This window comes from Thermobia domestica, chromosome 11, assembly GCF_964235325.1.
Source record: "Thermobia domestica chromosome 11, izTheDome1.hap1.1, whole genome shotgun sequence".
NCBI classification, from domain to species: domain Eukaryota; kingdom Metazoa; phylum Arthropoda; class Insecta; order Zygentoma; family Lepismatidae; genus Thermobia; species Thermobia domestica.
In genome coordinates, this window is record NC_137464.1 from 49577431 (window position 1) to 49598508 (window position 21078).

The following is a 21078-nucleotide window of genomic DNA, read 5'->3' on the forward strand; positions in this document are numbered from 1 at the left end:
GTAGAAACAATAAGGGTCCTAAGTTTGAGCCCTGCGGGACACCGGAATTAATATTATAACTGAATGATCTTGTGTGATTGAAGTATACATACTGTTTTCTCTTATACAGGTAACATTTAAACAATTTTAGTAAATTTGATGAGAATCCAAACCTTGAGAGTTTTCTAAGAAGTATGTCATGATTAATTGTGTCAAATGCCTTTGCAAAATCAACATATATTGTGTCTACTCGTTTGCGATCATGAATAGCTTCATGAACTAATTGAGTGAAATTAAGTAAATTTGTTACCGTCGATCGTCCAGGGTAAAATCCATGCTGGTTTTCAAAAATATAGTTCTTTACATGGTTAAAAACACGATCATATAATATTTGTTCGAAAACTTTTACTGGTGCACAAATTATGGCTATCGGTCTATAATGTCCTATTTTACTCTTATCCCCATTTTTAAAGATTGGTGATACTTTAGTAATTTTCCAGATTTCAGGAAACGTTTGGGTTTTAAGTATTAAATTGAAAAGTATAGACAGTGGTTCTAGTAGTATTTCCGAGCATGCTTTTATCACATATGGAGGAATACCATCTGGTCCACATGCTTTTTTAGGTTTTAACTTCTTAATAGCTTTCCTATACTCTTCATTCGACACTCTATCAATTTCTAAACAGTTGCTTACCTCCATATGTTCTTCCTCAGGAGGGTTGTATGATGATATATTTTTATCATATACTGATTTAAAATAATTTGCAAAACCATCAACAATTAGTTTGTTTGTGTTCAATGTATTACCGTTTAACGTCATACTACCGCTTTCACTATTATTATTCTTCTGTTTACATTTTATATATGACCAGAAAGATTTTACATCCTTTTTAACCTCAATTTCGCTTTCCCTAATATAATGTTCATACGATTTACGAATAATTTTCTTTGTATCCTTTCTTATCTCCTTATACATATGTTTATTATATTCTGAGTCTTTCATGTGCTTCCTATAATGTTCTTTTAATTTTAACTTGTTTATTATATCTTTTGTAAACCAGCACAGATATTTTCTCATACTACATTTTCGCGTTTTAGGTACTGTATCAATGATTATCTTATTTATTATATCATAAAATGCGTTAGTTGCATCATCAACATTACTAAATTGTTTTAAAACCGACCAGTCAACTTCTCGAATTAACTGATATAGTTTTAAAAAATTAGCTTTCTGGAAGTTGAATACAATTTTTGTTTCATTTTTTAGTGGATAATTTTGCCCTTTAAACGGAATAGTGATTTCTAGTGCAGGATGATGGTTATCTTCATTTATAATCGGCAATTCACTTCTTTGTACAACAATACCATTCGAAATATTACTAAACACTAAGTCTAAAGTTCTACAAAAATAGTTTTTTATATTATTTAAAGAATGAAGATTTTGTAGGCTCAAAAAATTAGCTAATGAGCGATAGCATTCACCACCATTCAAGAAATTATAGTCTGTACCTGTAACTAGTGGTAGATTAAAGTCTCCAGCCACTAACACGTTATTTTCCTGAAACAAGTCATTTTCTTCAAATATTTGAAAGAAATTTAGATAATGATTTAAACATGAAACAGGGGGGAAGTATACAGTTACAAAATAAAATGTTTTACAATATGCAACTACTTTAGCACACAAATTCTCAAGCTCATTACGTATCTCAATATTAGTGGCTGTAAACTTGTTTTTAATTGCTATGGGTACTCCACCACCTTTTTATGTAGTCTATTCTTCCTATACACTTTATAATTATAATCAAACATTTCTGAGTCGACAATATCAGGTTTAAGCCAAGTTTCTGTTAATATAATTATATCATAATCACATTGTGCAGTATTTAGATATAGATCGTTTGTTTTTGTCCTTAATCCTCTAACATTTTGATAGTAGATATTTAAGGTACTTCTGTCAGAACTAACTATCAGTTTCTATGTACTTCACAAAAATATTTTACGACAATGCGATTACATCTTCTAATGTTTTTAACTGTATCACAGAATCACCTTGACTTTTTCTCAAATATATTCGTCCTACATTATCTACCCATAAGAAAGCATAACTTTTCTCGCGTTTCCAAAGATTTTTCTTCGGTATGTAGTTAAACTCTGGTTGACATAGACAATACCTTCATTAATATAGCCCAGTTGATTTATACTTAGATTTCTTTTTACTTTCCTTCTAGCTAAAAATTTATCTTTATCTTCTCTTCTTACAAATTTGACAATAATGCCACTATCTGTTTGATGCGGAAGTTTCTTTAGTCTGTAACAAACATCAATAGATTCCCGTGTAATATCAATATCTAACACCCTACCTACATTTTTTACAATTTCGTATGTATCTTCGTTCTGTTTCTCCGGAATACCATATATTTCGATAGTATTTCTTCTTCCGTACTGTTCAATTTCATCCCTTTCTAGCTGAGCATCCTTTAGTTGTTTTTTTAGTGAAATGTTTTCTTCCTTTAACTGTTCTATTGTTTTCATACATTCACCTATGGTTTCGGATTGATTTTTAATTATGTTCATAGTTTCGTCAAGTTTTTCATGCGCAAGGTCTAACGATTTACCTAGTTCCTGTTCTCTTTCAGTATTACTCTTTTTCAAATCACCTATTTCTTTCTTTGAACTTTGTAATAACACGTATATTTCCGCGAGAGTTGGATACTCTGCTGATTCCGTATCACCATGCATACTGGAACGTCTTGACTTTTGGCATACATTACAAGACCACAATTGTTTTTCATTTTTTAAATAGTCAACATCAGATTCTTTTAATCGAACACATTTAGCATGCCAATAATTTAAACAAGCTCCGCACTGTACTTTGCTTAAAGCTTCCTGCCGTGGGACAGGTTTCTGACACTCACCACAACTCATTTCGATTCCAGTTCTTCGATATATCGAAAGTGCTTATAAGAATAGAGTGGGTTGGCAACGCTTACAAGGCCTTGCTTAGTTGTTTACATTCAGTCACACTGAAATATTTTAATATAAAAGTAAATATTCTTCATATATATTAATAGTTATTTGTTGAATATGTTCACTGTTACTTACGGCACTGTTCCAGTATGAAGATATTACAGCCAACACCATAGAAATTACACAATTACATATTTTTAAGCACTCGATCTGAAGAAGACTTCTATCTACAACATATAGCTTACGAAGTTAACATAAATATATGCATGTGATATACGGAAAACTGTTAGATGTTAGACATCCTGCAACGGCATGATGTAACATCTAAGGGCAGTGCCTATATAGCATACGGATAACGATTTCTGATTTCTGAAGTAAACAAGAGGATACCTTATTTTTGTACAATATACCGTTGTCCGGAGAACGGATTTTTCTCTGTGTACCTTGGAAACTCCTTTTCAGTCACGTTATGACACACGGCATTAAGATCTTAGATATACGAAGGTTGATCGAAAAACAATTACGAAACCTATTACGGCTTGTGTCTAAGACATAACTGGTAAATCAACCCATCTGATGAAGCAGGACTCAACACTAGTCCTAGATGTAATCATTATTTTGCTATTGTTCAAGCACTTGTGTACAATTAAAAAAGGATAAAATGATCATAAGTGTCCCGTAAATTAAAACTTCATAAATTACAATTTACATAAAATTAAAATAATGATTAAAATATAAATTCAACACGTTTACTACAGTCGGGTCCGATCGTGGGATTCAGTAATTTTTGGCAGATTTCTGAGAGCCTACAGTGAAGTTGTTAAAAACATATAATAAATCTCAAAATACACACACACACACACAAAATAGATATAGCAACAAAATTCGGATCTTGTTTCAAGCTCTACATGAAGTTTCTATTCATTTCGTCTTCTTGAGAAACATTTAAAAAAAACTCAAAGAAAATTTTCTGCTTGTAAGTCTTTCTCCGTACCAGCAATCTTTATTATGATTGACTTTTAGTAATAAGTTTAGTTCAAGTAGAAATCCACATTATTATTATTTTTTTTAAGACTTCTAGTAAACTTTTCTTTTCCTTTCATTTCTATTGTGTACTGATCAATACCAATATATCCCCAAATATACACACGTGAACGTTTTGGGGAGGCCAAGAATTGAATTTACTTCATGAAGACTACAAAAACGGAAGACACTCTCTCCCCTAGGTTGTTTCTCAAGCACCCTTCTTGTTTATCCACCCTTCTTTTATTATGCCAAACTTTTTTATCTTGTATTACCATGAAGGGTTGCCAGATGTAAATAATTCTTTTTTTCTTATTCTCTTGCTATATTATTATTATTATTATTATTATTATTATTATTATTATTATTATTATTATTATTATTATTATTATTATTATTATTATTATTACAAGTACTATACGCTTGACTATTGGTGGAGAAAGTAGGCCCGATAACACTAGTAAAATTATATTCATCACTGCTAGAAATAGCAATTTGTGTGTCACTGTTAGGAAAAGACAAAAGTTTCAGTTTTTTCTCCCATGTTGGACAAAACAGAAACTTTTAGTTTTATGTGCCATGTAGGAGAAAAAACTTCCAGTTTTAAGTTCCATGTAGGAAAAGACAAAGCTTCCAGTTTTATGTTCCATGTAGGAAAAGAGAAAAACTTTCAGTCTTACGTCCCATGTAGGAAAAGACCAAAAGGTTCAGTTTTATCTCACAAGTAGGAAAAGATAAAAAGTATTGGTTTTACGTTCCTTGCAGGAAAACACAAAAACTTCCAGTTTTATGTCCTAAGTAAGAGAAGACCAAAAACTTTCAATTTTACGTCCAATGTAGGACAAGACAAAAACTTTCAATTTTACCTTACACGTAGGAGAAGATAAAAACTGTCAGTTGTAAGTTCCATGTAAGAGAAGACAGAAAGTTTCAGTTTTATGTACAATGTAGGAAAAGACAAAAACTTCCACTTTTATATCCTAAGTAAAAGAAGACCAAAACCTTTCAATTTTACGTCCAATGTGAGAGAAGCCAAAAACTTTCAGTTTTACCTCACACGTAGAAGAAGAAAAAAAACATTTTCAGTTTTACATCCCATCAAGGAGAAAACCAAAAACCTTTCAGTTTTTCCTCATGTGCAGAAGACAAAACCTTTCAGTTTTATGTCCCATGTAGGAAAAGAGAAAAACTTTCAGTCTTACGTTCCATTTAGAAGAAGACCAAAAGGTTCAGTTTTATCTCACAAGTAGGAAAAGATAAAAAGTATTAGTTTTACGTTCCTTGCAGGAAAACACAAAAACTGCCAGTTTTATGTAATAAGTAAGAGAAGACCAAAAACTTTCAATTTTACGTCCAATGTAGGACAAGACAAAAACTTTCAATTTTACCTTACACGTAGGAGAAGATAAAAACTGTCAGTTGTAAGTTCCATGTAAGAGAAGACAGAAAGTTTCAGTTTTCTGTACAATGTAGGAAAAGACAAAAGCTTCCAGTTTTATGTCCTAAGTAAGAGAAGACCAAAAACTTTCAATTTTACGTCCAATGTAGGAGAAGACAAAAATTTTCAGTTTTACCTCGGACGTAGGAGAAGAAAAAAACATTTGTTTTACATCCCATGTAGGAGAAAACAAAAAGACTTTCAGTTTTTCCTCATGCGTAGAAGACAAAACCTTTCAGTTTTATGTACCATGTAGGAAAGGACAAAAAGTTTCAGTTTTACGTCCGATGTAGGAGAAGACAAAAACTTTTAGTTTCACCTCACACGTAGGAGAAGATAAAAACTGTCAGTTGTAAGTTCCATGTAAGAGAAGACAAAATGTTTCAGTTTTATGTACAATGTAGGAAAAGACAAAAGCTTCCAGTTTTATGTCCTAAGTAAGAGAAGACCAAAAACTTTCAATTTTACGTCCAATGTAGGAGAAGACAAAAATTTTCAGTTTTACCTCGGACGTAGGAGAAGAAAAAAACATTTGTTTTACATCCCATGTAGGAGAAAACAAAAAGACTTTCAGTTTTTCCTCATGCGTAGAAGACAAAACCTTTCAGTTTTATGTACCATGTAGGAAAGGACAAAAAGTTTCAGTTTTACGTCCGATATAGGAGAAGACAAAAACTTTTAGTTTCACCTCACACGTAGGAGAAGATAAAAACTGTCAGTTTTAAGTTCCATGTAAGAGAAGACAAAATGTTTCAGTTTTATGTACAATGTAGGAAAAGACAAAAACTTCCAGTTTTATGTCCTAAGTAAGAGAAGACCAAAAACTTTCAATTTTACGTCCAATGTAGGAGAAGACAAAAATGTTCAGTTTTACCTCGGACGTAGGAGAAGAAAAAAACATTTGTTTTACATCCCATGTAGGAGAAAACAAAAAGACTTTCAGTTTTTCCTCATGCGTAGAAGACAAAACCTTTCAGTTTTATGTACCATGTAGGAAAGGATAAAAACTTTCAGTTTTACGTCCGATGTAGGAGAAGACAAAAACTTTTAGTTTTACCTCACACGTAGGAGAAGATAAAAACTGTCAGTTTTAAGTTTCATGTAAGAGAAGACAAAATGTTTCAGTTTTATGTACAATGTAGGAAAAGACAAAAACTTCCAGTTTTATATCCTAAGTAAGAGAAGACCAAAAACTTTCAATTTTACGTCCAATGTAGGAGAAGACAAAAATGTTCAGTTTTACCTCGGACGTAGGAGAAGAAAAAAACATTTGTTTTACATCCCATGTAGGAGAAAACAAAAAGACTTTCAGTTTTTCCTCATGCGTAGAAGGCAAAACCTTTCAGTTTTATGTACCATGTAGGAAAGGATAAAAACTTTCAGTTTTACGTCCGATGTAGGAGAAGACAAAAACTTTTAGTTTTACCTCACACGTAGGAGAAGATAAAAACTGTCAGTTTTAAGTTTCATGTAAGAGAAGACAAAATGTTTCAGTTTTATGTACAATGTAGGAAAAGACAAAAACTTCCAGATTTATGTCCTAAGTAAGAGAAGGCAAAAACTTTCAGTTTTACGCGCCATGTAGGAGAAGACAAAAGCTTTCAGTTTTACCTCATACGTAGGAGAAGATAAAAACTTTCAGTTTTACGTTGCATGTAGGAATAGACAAAAGCTTTCAGTTTTATGTACCATGCAGGAAATCAGAAATTTCTAGTTGTATATAGCATGTAGGAAAAGACAAAAATTTCAGTTTTACATTCCATGTAGAAAAAGACAAAACCTTTTAGTTTTACCTCACACGTAGGAAAAGATAAAAACTTTTAGTCTTACGTCCAAGATAGGAGAAGACAAAACTTTCAGTTTAACGTCCCAGTTAGGAGGAGATAAAAACTCTCAGTTTTACGTCCCAGTTAGGAGAAGATAAAACTTTCAGCTTTACGTTCCATGTAGGAGAAAACAAAACCTTTTAGTTTTACCTCACAAGTAGGAGAAGACAAAAATTTTCAGTTTCATATAGCATGTAGGAAAAGAGAAAAATATCAGTTTTACCTCACACGTAGGAGAAGATAAAAACTTTTAGTCTTACGTCCAAGATAGGAGAAGACAATACTTTCAGTTTTACGTCCCAGTTCGGAGGAGATAAAAACTCAGTTTTACGTCCCAGTTAGGAAAAGATAAAACTTTCAGCTTTACGTACCATGTAGGAGATAACAAAACCTTTTAGTTTTACTTCACAAGTAGAAGAAGATAAAAACTTTCAGTTTTACGTCCCATGTAGGAGAAGATAAGAACTTTCAATTTTATGTCGCTGGTAGAAGAAGTCAAAAACTTTCAGTTTTGCGTCCCAGTTAGGAGAAAATAAAAACTTTCAATTTAACGTTCCATGTAGGATAAAATAAAAACTTTCAGTTTTACCTCACACGTAGGAGAAGATGAAAACTTTCAGTTTTATGTACCATGTCGGAAGACAAAAATTTTCAGTTTTAATTACCATGTAGGAAAAGACAAAAACTTCCAGTTTATGTTCTAAGTAAGAGAAGACAAAAAATTTTAGTTTTATGCAGGAGAACTCAAAAATAATATATACGAGCTTTATTAACAAAAATACATGTAAAAAACTGTAAAGCATTAAGAAATTTCACAGATCGCTATTTTGAACAAGAAATATATGGAACAAATCTATTAGTTGCTAAGAAATTTGACTAATTAGAACAAGAATTAGGGGAAATACATGAAACTAAGTTATTAGACGTTAACTTGAAATAAAATCTTTACTTGTTAAACACTATATAAATAAAGTGTATGTTTAATGGTAAACAATTACCAAGAATCAATGAAGAATGAACTTTGTCTGCAATCAGAAATCTCATTGCTAGTTCTATAGTGACTATGTACTAGATCTGTGAAAAATTGTACAGTAATTTTACTTTCTCCGGAATAAGTTTCGATCTAAGGGAAACCGTCCCGAGTTTCAAATTCTAAAATCTGGCAACCCTACTACATCTTGGTCTTAGGTGGATTTCTTCTCTTCCCATATACATTGGGTCTTTTACTGATTTTTGTTTTCCTTTATTGCTATTATGGATCTACAAAACATGTAAGATGGTAAAGCAAAAGGAAAAATGTTACAAAGAACTGAGTTTCTTTTATATCCTTTAAAGCCAACAAATCCATCGATAGAAATAAAAAAAAATATTGCAAACAAATATGGGAGAAACGAAAGGAAAATGATATATAAAGGAAAGGGAAAATAGAATATGAACACTGCTTAATACGAAAATAAAGAAAAAGAAGAAAAAGTGAAAGGTTAAAACTTAGAATTGAGAGCTTAGATGCAGAGTAAAGCAACAAGAAAACAAACTAAATAAGAAAACTTTTAGCAAAGGCAATATCAATAATAAACTCGCAATATATTAGATAGATAGTGATACATGTGCTCTTGCACAGATAGAAAAATATGATTTTCCCTCTTTTTGTCTCCTCTGACTCTGAATATTATTAAATTTAGCACTCTATTCTTTCACAAATTCAATTGGTTTCTAACTTGCTTTCATCCTTGATAGGAGTAAGTGCAACTTCTTTTGAATGGAATGGGAGACCGGTAAGACGAAGAAAGTAGTCCTGTACGTATTTTGGAAAAGAGAAATATATATATATTCTTTGAGTTTAGCAAATAAAATAGCACTTATTCATTCTAATTATAATTAGAATCCGGATTTCTTTATAATTACGTATTTTTTCTACATGAACATGCACAGACTTACAAGATGTTCACGAATTATGTCAGTAGGGATGTCATAGCCAAGTTTTATACTACAAAGTTTTACTCAATGTTACAAATTCTTAAGATAGTACATTAAACAGTCCTTAAGTGGAAAATCCATTGGAATTTTGGCTTACATGATAACATGATTGATAAAAAGTAAAGTTTAAAATGTCTCTTCTTCCTTCCCTCTCCCTATTTTCAACTCTCAACAACACACTGACTTAGAAAAGCGATCTACTTTCATTGTATGTATATAGCAGTTCTTTGATTCACCTCATCGTAACAATAACATCATGAGCCGATGCTGTTTTGATTTCCAGCTTGCAAAAGGAAGAGACAATCAACATACAATATATGAAAAGAACAAATAGAAAACGGCAAGTACAAAGCTGAATGGCACTTACATTTCATATCTACTTTGTTGTTGTGAGAGTTTCTATTTTTGCAACAAATCCCGGTTGAAGCATTTTTAACTCAACCGTAGGATTTGGTATACAATTTGATGACTTTTCATTTTAACAATTAGAGTTTGAATAAAAGTTTGTCTCAGCATTTAATCCCTCTTCTGGAATGGTTCCTCCTTCCTCCTCGTTATTTTAGAGGTTGCGGTCTTGGATAACAATCGATTATGTATTTACCAGCAATAGCAAAGTTCTCGAGTGCGATAAAAATGTTGGGTGCACCATGAAGTCTCAGTTAGAGTAGCATATTCGCACTTCACTTCATGTGAAAATGCAACAATTACGAAGTGAAAAGAATCAAATTCTACTGCCCTAGAAGAAAGAGGATTCTGCATTTAGTATGTTTTACAAGTAATGCTTGCAGCGAACATCTTTTGGGACAAAATTCAAGCATCGAAGTTTTGGAATTTCTTTGAAATATATTGTGGTCGTAACGCTTCTACGAGTCAAATATTCGAAAGAGTTATCTTCCAGTTTCCTACAAAGAAGCTTTAGAATCAAAGGGTAAAAGTAGGCAGTTCCTATGTATGGATTTTCTTCGAGAGACAACTGATGTTTGAAATGGTATGTAAATAATTTCATAGTTGGAAAGGTAACTGCTGATTCTCCATCTACACAACAACTAATTGCTGCAAAGTTCTGGAGTGTACAAATCATTCCACCATAGCACGATTTATGAATGATAGTCTTAACGTGTTGTATACGGATGGCGTGCAAGAAGGAAGATTCTTATGTACACAGACAGTGCGTCATACATGTTGAAAGGCTCTACGACACTTAAAGCATTTTATCCTAATTTTATCCACATAACTTGCATGGCACATGATCTCCAATACGTTGCCGAGAAGGTAGATCCAAGTTTTCGGAAGTCAACCACTTTATTTCTTCCAAGAAAAAGGTTTTTTTGAAGGCACCACAACGTGTACAAGTTTGGAAGAAAAATTGCCAGGTATACCAGTTCCTCCCGAACCTATTTTTACTAGATGGTTCACTTGGACGGGCAAGTCAGTTTTACAAGCAACATTTTGAAGAAGTCAAATCTTTTCCAATGGAATCAGCTGTATCGGTAAGCACTGCTCAAAATCTCTTCAACATCAATTTTGATTGCTTTACTACAAACACCAACAAACTTGAAACTGTTGGTCTTCCTCTCCTGGAAGCCATGGTTATATATATACAAGGACGAAAGAAAGAAACCGGCTGCTGTTGATGAAGGAGAGACATTTCGAATAAAATTTGACGCAGTAACTGAAGGGAGGCCAAGTTATAACAGCTTATAACAGCTTATTGACAATCAGTCGCATTTTCAATGGTGAAACACTTAACTCTCCTAATGACATTTTTCCCAACCACAGTCACCTCCTGAAGTATATGTTACAGTTATTTCTTGCGATGTAGAGAGAACTTTCTCTACGTACAAAAACATGTTGTCTAATCAACGACAAACGTTTATTTCTGAACACTGGGATGTGCACATAGTGATATATTGTAAGTTAAATAATTAAATATATTCAAACTGTAGTTAATATCTGAATGTAGCTTGTAGATCAAGAATACTTAATGTAAGCTTTCTAATATTACAACTTGAAGTTTTGTAAGTGCTTTTAAAATAAATATATATCTTTGTGAGTAAAGAAATTTAATTGAAAATAATAAGTATTGTTAAAAATAAATATTTATAGTACATATTTTGTTACGAGTTTACATTTTTTTTTTTTTACATTTCAGACATTTTTATTACATATTTATGAACATATTTTAAGGTTTGATACAGCATATAAATCTGGGCACTGCTAACAATACTAGTATTACCTAATTATAAATACTATCTGTAAATAAGAAACCGTCATAAAAGTTCATATCAAGCAGATTAGGTAATAATTAAAGAAAAATAAAAGTTGCATGCAATGGATATCATAAATCCAAACTCAATAAACCTGTGCAAATCACACAAAGTAGAAAAATAAAGCCCAAAATGTGAGAGAACAACGAAAGACCAATACAAAAATACTACCAGCAATAGTAAAGGATACCAAAGTTGTTTACAAACCGTTGAAAAATATACTTGAAATAATTAGGATTTAAAAGAAAAATAAGTAAGATACAGAGAAACGGAATACTGGACATATGAAGAATTGTAAGAAACTTTTTGCAAAGTCCACAATAAAGAATAAACTCTGAGAAACAGTAACATACTTGGGTAGATCATATACTTGAATATTACATTAAAGCACACTAAAACGAGAAGTGCAGAAATAATAATAATAATAATAATAATAATAATAATAATAATAATAATAATAATAATAATAATAATAATAATAATAATAATAATAATTGAAAATAATAATAATAGTGCATGTAGAAACTCTCCAGAACAAAATTATATTTTTATTTTTAGCTAATAACTTGAATAAGTAGATGCATGTGTAGGCTGCTACTCATACTTGACTTTAATGAAGTGAGGTTTTCTATGTATATATCCATTTAGTTGTAATTAACACTACAAAATGACGACTTTCTCCATTTCTTCCACAATTTTCTGTCATCAGCTTTTCTGATCTGCCTAGTTCTTGCAAAAATCTTGATTTCTCATATTCACCTCTCATTTGGACGATATTGTAGTTAATATCACAGCATTGAAGCTCCCCAACCCAATTTACCACTGTGATCCCGATCCTACTATATGTAGATTATTCTCACATTGAGATACATTGCAACTCTTCGTTCTCTTAAACTTTTCAGCTCTGTAGAGCTAGAGTTAACTATTCAAAAAATGTATCCTTCTAGGGATTGAGAGATTTGTTCCATTCTCGAGTGGCGAAATGCACTAGTCATTGGTTCTGATAACACACGTGTTACCTGAGTCCTAATTTGAGGTAGGCTGAACTGGGATTTTAGCCCAGACAGGAAGTTTCCAGATCCTAGGATATATTCTGCCGGCTTCATTTTACCGTTGCACTCTCTGTCTTCTAGTGTCGGGAACACTTCCTGACACCAAAAGGGGAATATGAGCATACTTCAACGCTCTTAAGACTCCTAGTTGCTATGGAGTTCTCTTAATCAGTATACATAACTGGTAGACAGATTATTTCAGTCTGTTTTACTGCCTATTTCAAATAAAGCATATCGCTATTCTGTTCCTGCAAAGTGCCAGCCTTAAAAATGGAGCTTGTTAAGTCAATCTCAAGCAGAGATAAATATACCTCTTTATATTGTACCTCTGCAATCCAATACAAAGTATTTGTTGTCTATACTTCATCCATATTTTTATCTGGATGCTTGCTCATCTACTTGCTCATCTCCATATGTGCTACTTGTAGTCTTGATTGCATCCTCTACATACTTGAGAAAAGTCAACTTATTTGTTCTTCTATCTCTTGTAATTATTACCAGATGCCAGGGTTATTTGTGTGTTAAATGCCATTGCTTAGTATCCATGCAGAAGCACTGGCAAAATTCATTTATTATATACTTTATTTTTGAGTCAAAACGACAACTTGTTTCCAAATATGTATTTCAATCTGTTACAATACTTTTGGCAAGATAATAAAATTAAGACTGTGCAGAGGCTGAGACTTAACTTCTTTGATAATGAAAATTGAAACAGTCTCTTGTCTATTAATGTTTTACCGAAAAAATCCTTATTTTCTTTCGTTACTAAGCATAATATTTTATAACTTACAAAAAAAGCATATTTTTACATTCGAACAAATCCTTCCATAAATGTAAGTGTAGTTTCTTTCAAGCTAAGGGGAGCAGTGGTGGCTTAGTGGTATAGCATGTACCTGTGATCTCTGGGCTCCTGGTCTCCGCGAGGAACCAGTTCTTGGAGATCCTGTTTTCAGAACAGGTTCCAGACTTGGATCCGCAAAGCCGGTTCCAGAGCTGGATCCGGAAAAAGATGGGCTCAATCGAAGAATATTTAACCGACCCCCAAGCGACCTAAAGTTTGAATGCATATCCAATATGTTAATATATAAGAAAAGTCTGAAATAAACCCTTCTTACTTTAAAGCGGCTGAAGGGAAAGGGACCAAATCTTGGATACAGTGATTGGAAGTAATCCACATCTGACCCTGAGAAATAGCATGATGGCGGCCATTTTGAAGTCCGTAATTTTGTATTTGGACCCAATATTTTAAATAGGAATGATGTTTTGTGACATCGTTTTTGGGCAACCTTTCATTATAAAAACATATCTTCCTATATTTTCAACTTATCTCTGATCATTCATTTTTTAGCTTTGAAATAATAGTTTATTATCTTTCAATGTTGTTTTTTTTCTTTATAGGTTACTGAAATATTAATAAACGATTACATACATGTAACAAGGAAATAATTATATATGTTGTTATATAATTACATCCCGTCGAAATACACACCAGCCTATATTGAAATTATTTATATGAAATGAAATTACATAAATAATATAATGAATGTTTAAAATGATGATAAAAGAAAGCTGAAGGCTGTGGATAACTAGCCAAATTCTACTGCATCATTAAGCCAATTTTTGTAGCATCTGGATACTTTTTTCTGTGTTCACTGACTATCTGCAATATGTATTGTTTCTCTTTTTCATCCTTTGTTAAAATGTTCCTGTATTCTTGTATCAGTTTCACACCTCTCTCTGCAACATCATTCACCACCACAATGTTTTTCAATATATTTAACCCACGTTGAAAATTCACATCTTCTTTCCAAGTATATGGGCATGTTTGCAGAAAATGTGTATTTATCGAAAATCTTGAGAAACGTATTCGAATCTGCGGAAACGAAGTCTGAGAATTCTTTTTCTCTGAAGCTGTTGAATTCTGCACTATTTATAGAGTATCGCTTCATTTGGTTTTGTGCATCACATTCTTCTATACTCCCTTTTATATTAAGAATATTTTTTTTCACATGTTGTGGCACTTCATCATCAAAGAATGCAAATACCGCAGTTTCTGGTTTAAAATTTTGTGCCCGAATCCAAGATATGCCTTATCTCGGTCCCTACTCAGTATCAGATATGGATCTACTTCTACAACCTCTATCCAAGATATGATTCCTTTCACTCAGCCATTTTTAAGTTACAAAAGTTTATTACAAACTTTTGCCATATACTATACATTGTAAATGCATTCAGATGTTTAGGTCGCTTGGGGGTCGGTTAAATATTCTTCGATTGAGCCCATTTTTTTCACAGATTAATTTGGTCCGACATGGAACCAATTTAGGGGTTGGGAGCAAAGAAATTCGGAAATCGAAAATTAAGAACCACCCTAATATATATATATATATATATATATATATATATATATATATATATATATATATATATAACTTAACAACAAATAATTAATTAAACATGTTATATAACCTGAAACCATGACTTGTTTTTATTATTTGTATTATTTATTATTGTTATTGATACATCGCTACCATTTTACGTAATGACATTATTTCATTTTCAGTATGTACAGAGAAAATCATTTAGAGAGCATTTGTAATTGACTGTGTAATCTGCTCAAACAATATTGTCATTCTCGTTGAAAATTTAGAAGAATGTTTTGGACCTGCACAATTAGATCGTCATCCCGTGGCTTCAGTACGTGGGAAAAATCAATCAAAAGAAACAAGATGCTTCATAAGAAATGAGGTAACCTAAATACAGGTATTTCTATTATTAGAATTTTACTTTTATTCTCACTTTCATATTACGAACTTTTGTATTATTTAAATATCGCAGAAACATTTAATACGGTTGGAATACACTATTAACATTTATTAAGTAGTGTCCTATTTTAGTTATTTATTCAATAACAAATTCATTATTTAACCTTTTATGTTTCTTTTTCATCTTTCTTTCAGGTTCGGCGCATCACTTCATTAAGACGTGGCCCTTCAAGATCCAGTTCAATAAGTGGTAAGTATGCGACTTTCCTTTATTCCAATATACTACTCTATTTCCTATTTTAATTATATACCTACTGTATATTTGTCCCTCTTGTGATTCATATTTACTTTATTTCTCTCTCTCTCTCTCTTTCTCTGTATATATATACATATTATTTCTTATTACATTAACTAATATTTTTTCTGTTCACAGGTCAGTCGATTTCCACCACATACGTAAAGTGAATTTCCAGGAAAAATAATGTAATGGAAATTATTGAACCTTTGTAAAATACCACTTTCCTACTACTGAACAACATTAACTAAATTGGTTCAGTCACAAACAGAATAATTCAAACCACATCTAACTTTGTTAACTGTGATAACATTGTCAGAAAATAATTTTCGTTTGTTAGAATTTTTAAACATATATCTGGAATTCAGAAAGTACAGAATTTGATAAAACATGCAATTTTGAAGAGTTCATTTATATTTTTTATATTCTTGGATTTCATTTTATGGTTGCAAAGGATTTAAAGAGGAGAAGAAAATCTCTCCCGACCTAAAACTTGAATTTAATGTTTCATTGTTATTTCTCTTCTTTCTGCCACAAAATCATTAAACTAAATAAGAAATCACTAGAAGAAGATTATATTCCATATGAAATGGTGTCGGCAGGAGAAACCTACCTAATCTAAGCAAGTACAAAGACACAGACTTATCTTCCTGGCACTGAACAGGAAAGAAAGCCTAAAGAATTGAAAGATTATACCATAATTTATTAGGAAAGAAGTCAAAAACGATGTAGTAAGTTTTGAAGATTGGACTTTTTATTAGTTCAAAACTTCTAAAATATATAATTAAATATTATTCACGGCTAACTTCGTATGTTGATAATGTGTTCTTAGGTTCAATAAATTTAGATCAACGTTGATATCTGGTACAGGGCAAATATTGGAAAAGAAATGTCAATGAGGCGATATAGTTCAACAATCAATCATACATTTAGGAACTCCTAAGATTCAGGTAAAAGAACACGGCTTTGTAAATCTTGTACAGTCTTGCTCAAAAGAATTCGGTCACCCACCTTTCTTTAGAAGGAACTATTCTGACAATTGTACGTACAAATCCTAATAATTCAGCTGCCGATAAAGATTTCAGTTGGTTAAAGAAAGCATTCATTTGCTTGCTTTATTTCCAATTATAGAGGAGAGTGAGTGGCTGGCCATGTCTTTTTGAACAACCCTGTACATAAGTAGTGAAGACTTGTCTTAGGAAAACAAGTAACAAAGTATGAGTAACAAGAAGTTCGTCAGAATTCCTTGAAATTCATCAGAATTTGATGCAAGTTATGTTCCTATTACCATAACTCCTTAAAAGTATTAACAGGAATCAGGAAAGTCAGGAATAATAACGTCAGGCTAATGGTGAATGATCTTACAGTTGCTCATGTATTCGAATAATGTAGACTTGATTGTTCGTAAGTGTCATTTGAATAATTTGTGAATATACAGGGTGTTTCAAAACAATACCGACAACGTTTGGGAGGTGATTCCTGACACCAAGATAAGACAAAAAGTATAGACCCAACTGGGAGCACAAATGCTTCCTTTTGGGAGTTATAGGATCCCGAAAACATGAAAAATTGAATTTTAAAGATCCATAGCTCAAAAACTATGGGACCTACCGTAGTCGGGTTATGACTTCACTTAGGAATTATTATGTGCCCTATCCAAATATCCAAGTTTCAGAATCCTGCAGTATGAGCACTTCAAATTATATGATCGTAGCCAAACTCCCTCTATAAAAATTGTTACGTGTGCACTATGGAATTCTCGAAAACATGTATTTTTGGATAGTGCACATAGACTATTAGTTCCTAAGTGAAGTCTTGACCCGACTACGGTAGGTCCCATAGTTTTGGAGCTATGGACTTTTAAAATTCAATTTTTCATGTTTTCGGGAGCCTTAACTCCGAAAGGAAGCATTTGTGCACCCAGGTTGGTCTATACTTTTCGTCTTATCTTGGTGTCCGGAATCATTTCCCAAACGTTGTCGGTGGTGTCTTGAAACACCCTGTATAGATCCAGAAATAAACACATAAAAGGTAAGTCATGTGGAAACAAACAGAAAATACAGGAATCGACGAAAACAAACTGCTTTGTTAGAGCTCTTCATACCTATTATAAGAGTATATTATGTCTGATGTAGGTCCTTCTATGTCAAGTAGAAGGGGTTTGGTGGTAAAGCGCTTACCTCTGATGCATGCAATCCCTGGTTCGATACCCTGCCAAGTAAGTATGGGATGGATAACATCGTGTCAGCATGCTTTCGTGAGGTATTCTCGTTTCCTTCCACGTTTTCATTTCACCAATTCTGCCATCATCAGCTACTTGTCTTATTCATCCGTCTTCCTTAGCCTGAAATTTATAAACGTGGGACCTTAAATTGAAAGATTTCATTTCACCATGTCAAGTAGAGAGATACTGTAGCATGATTATAAAAAACAACCCGTGAAAAACTCACAGAGACGACTTCCACCCAACAGTAGAAAAATACAGTTTATGAATGTGGGACGAAATAGGAAAATGGCGACAAAATCCATGAACACGATATTGTCTACCACAGATTGATCCAAGAATTCCACGTACCAGATCCGAACGCTCTACTACTGAACCACTGTGCCCCTATCAAAGCGAAATAATTAAGATTAGAGATGGGCACGAGTCGAGCTAAAACTCAACTCGACTCGAAACTCGAAGCGAATACAAGTCGACTTTCTAGTCGAGTCAAAGGTAATTTTCTCGAGTCGAGTTCCGAGCCAAGCCACTGTTTTGAGGTCGATTTTCGAGTCGAGTCGAATTTGATCAATGTCTCGCTCGTGTAGCTCGTTTCAACTCGTTTTAAAATCATGACCTAATTAGACTGGAAAGTGATATGTATAAGAAATGCAAGCAGTAATGTGGAATATTTTTAGTGTTACTCACGAAATGGAACACTGCTCGCATCTCGTCTCCTCTCAAATAACAAGATGACATTTTTTTTAACGAGACAGCCTCAAATGTCGTGAGCACTAATGTAAATACCGTATGCACTGTAGTTTTTACCACAAAGACTGAGACCTGCACGATCTAACTTTTGAACCGAAGCAGAAGCCCAACCCAGGTAATGATGTTTTATCTGAGCTCAACTGAGGAAGCAGCTCGATCCGTCTCGGTTGAGATGAGGCATCGACTCGGCTCAGGTAAGCCACGGCTCGAGACGGCTCGGTTGGGTGAGTTGTTGGCTCGGCTAGATAGTGAATGAGCTGTGAGCCGAGCCGCTAGAAACGTTGAGAACCCTAAGCCCGAGCCGAGCAATATGTTTGAACATATTTGGACATGTTTGGCTGGCGCCTTATAACTAACAAACTGACTCTATGGCCTATGGAACCCGGAGGTTCAGTGCCGCGTTCACAAAAGCTCTCCACTGACTTCTATCCTTAGCTAATTGCATCCAGTATCTACTTTGTATTCCTATCTCTGCGAGATCCATCTTAATATTATCCTCCCATCTGCGCCTAGGTCTTCCTAATGGTCGTTTTCCTATGGGTCTACCAGTCAAGACTTTGAAAGCATTTCTACTTTCTTCCATTCTAGCTACATGGCCTGCCCACCTAAGCCTCCTAGACTTCACGACCCTAACAATGTTGGGTAAACCGTATAAACTATGTAGTTCCTCGTTATGAAGCTTCCGCCATTCCCCATTCTCATTCCTCTTGGGTCCGAATATTCTTCTCAGGATCCTGTTCTCAAATACTTTCAGTCTATGTTCTTCCCTCAGAGTAAGCGACCATGTTTCACAACCATACAGAACAACAGGCATGATTATCGTTTTATATATTTTAAGCTTCAAATTCCTCGACAGAATTCGCGACGACAAGAGATTTTGAACCGAATAGTAACACGAATTCCCTGCTTTTAGTCGACATTTAATTTCTTCGTGAATATGATTTTCGTCTGTTAATATTGATCGTAAATATTTGAAAGTATCCACTTTATCAAAAGCATTATTTAATATTTTAACGCCTCCACAATTTGCCGTATTACGGTCCCGACGCACTTCCATGTATTTAGTTTTCTCTGCATTTACTTCTAAACCCATGTCCCTGCAAGCGTTTAATAAGATCTCTGCATTTATTTCTACTGTTCTCCTATCATCCCCTATTAAATTTACATCATCAGCATATGCCATAACCTGGTGAATGCCGTTCAACTCTAGGCCCTGGTTGCTATCTTTGATTTTCCTTATGGCGTATTCCAGCACAAAGTTAAATAATAATGGCGACAACGCATCTCCTTGTTTCAGGCCATTTTCGACGTGGAAGCTCGTGGACAAAAATTTTCCTACCCGGACTTTACTTTGGGATTCACTTAAACATATCTTAATTAATCTAATTAGCTTTCTCGGTATTCCAAGTTTCGTAAGAACGTTGTATAATGTTTCTCTCCTAACCGAGTCATAAGCCTTTCTAAAATCAATAAATAGTTGATGTACCGGACTACTGTATTCCCGCTTATTTTCGAGTATTTGGCGAATGGTAAATATTTGGTCGATAGTTGATCGATTTCCGATCTAAATCCGCACTGATAATCTCCAATAATTTCATCTGCGTATGGGGTCAATCTTGCTAACAGAATATTTGAAAGGATTTTATAGGATGTTGACAGAAGAGAAATGCCTCGAAAATTATTACCGTCAGTTTTGTCGCCTTTCTTGTGAATTGGAACAATGATTGATTCTTTCCACTCTTGTGGCAATTCTTCCTGGTTCCAGATAAGGAGAATGAGTTTGTGTATCTTGTTCCACAATTTTTCGCCTCCAGCTAAAATTAACTCAGCCGGAATTTCATCTACACCCGGAGATTTGTGTTTCTTCAATTTCTTTATAGCGGCTTCCACTTCTATTCGATTGGGTTCTGGAATATACGGTTCTGCGGTGTGTATCTCCTTTTCTCCACGCACATTAGTTTTTGGCTGCGTGTTCAGCAAATCGTCAAAGAAAGCTTTTCATCTATTTAAGAGGCTCTCCGTATCGGTGAGAACTGTTCCGTCAGATTTCTTTAATATATAAGCACGAAGTTGATAGCGTTTCTTAAAATCGCTGATTCCCTTATACATGTCCCGAATATTTTTATTTTTACTATTATCTTCAAGTTCCTTAATTTTAGCTTTCAAAAAATCCCGTTTCTTTGTTCTAAAAGTTTTGGAAGTTTACCGCCTGATATCTGCGAAATTTTGTGTAGTTGTTTCATTCGGATTTTGTAGCCACCGTAATTTTGCCTGTTTTCTCTTCTCTGCTAGTTTAATGCATTTTTGGTCGAACCATGGTTTGTTCGTACGTATTTCCGCGTGTCCCAACTTTTCTATTGCTGAACGTTTAATGCTATCTCTAATTTCAGTCCAAGTATCCTCAACACTAGTGCACTCCGAGTCTTCTAAAACCGCGAATCTTTTCGAAACTTCAATCTGGTATTCCTCTCTTACCTGGCTCTCTTCTAATCTCTTTAAATTAAACCTCTCCGTT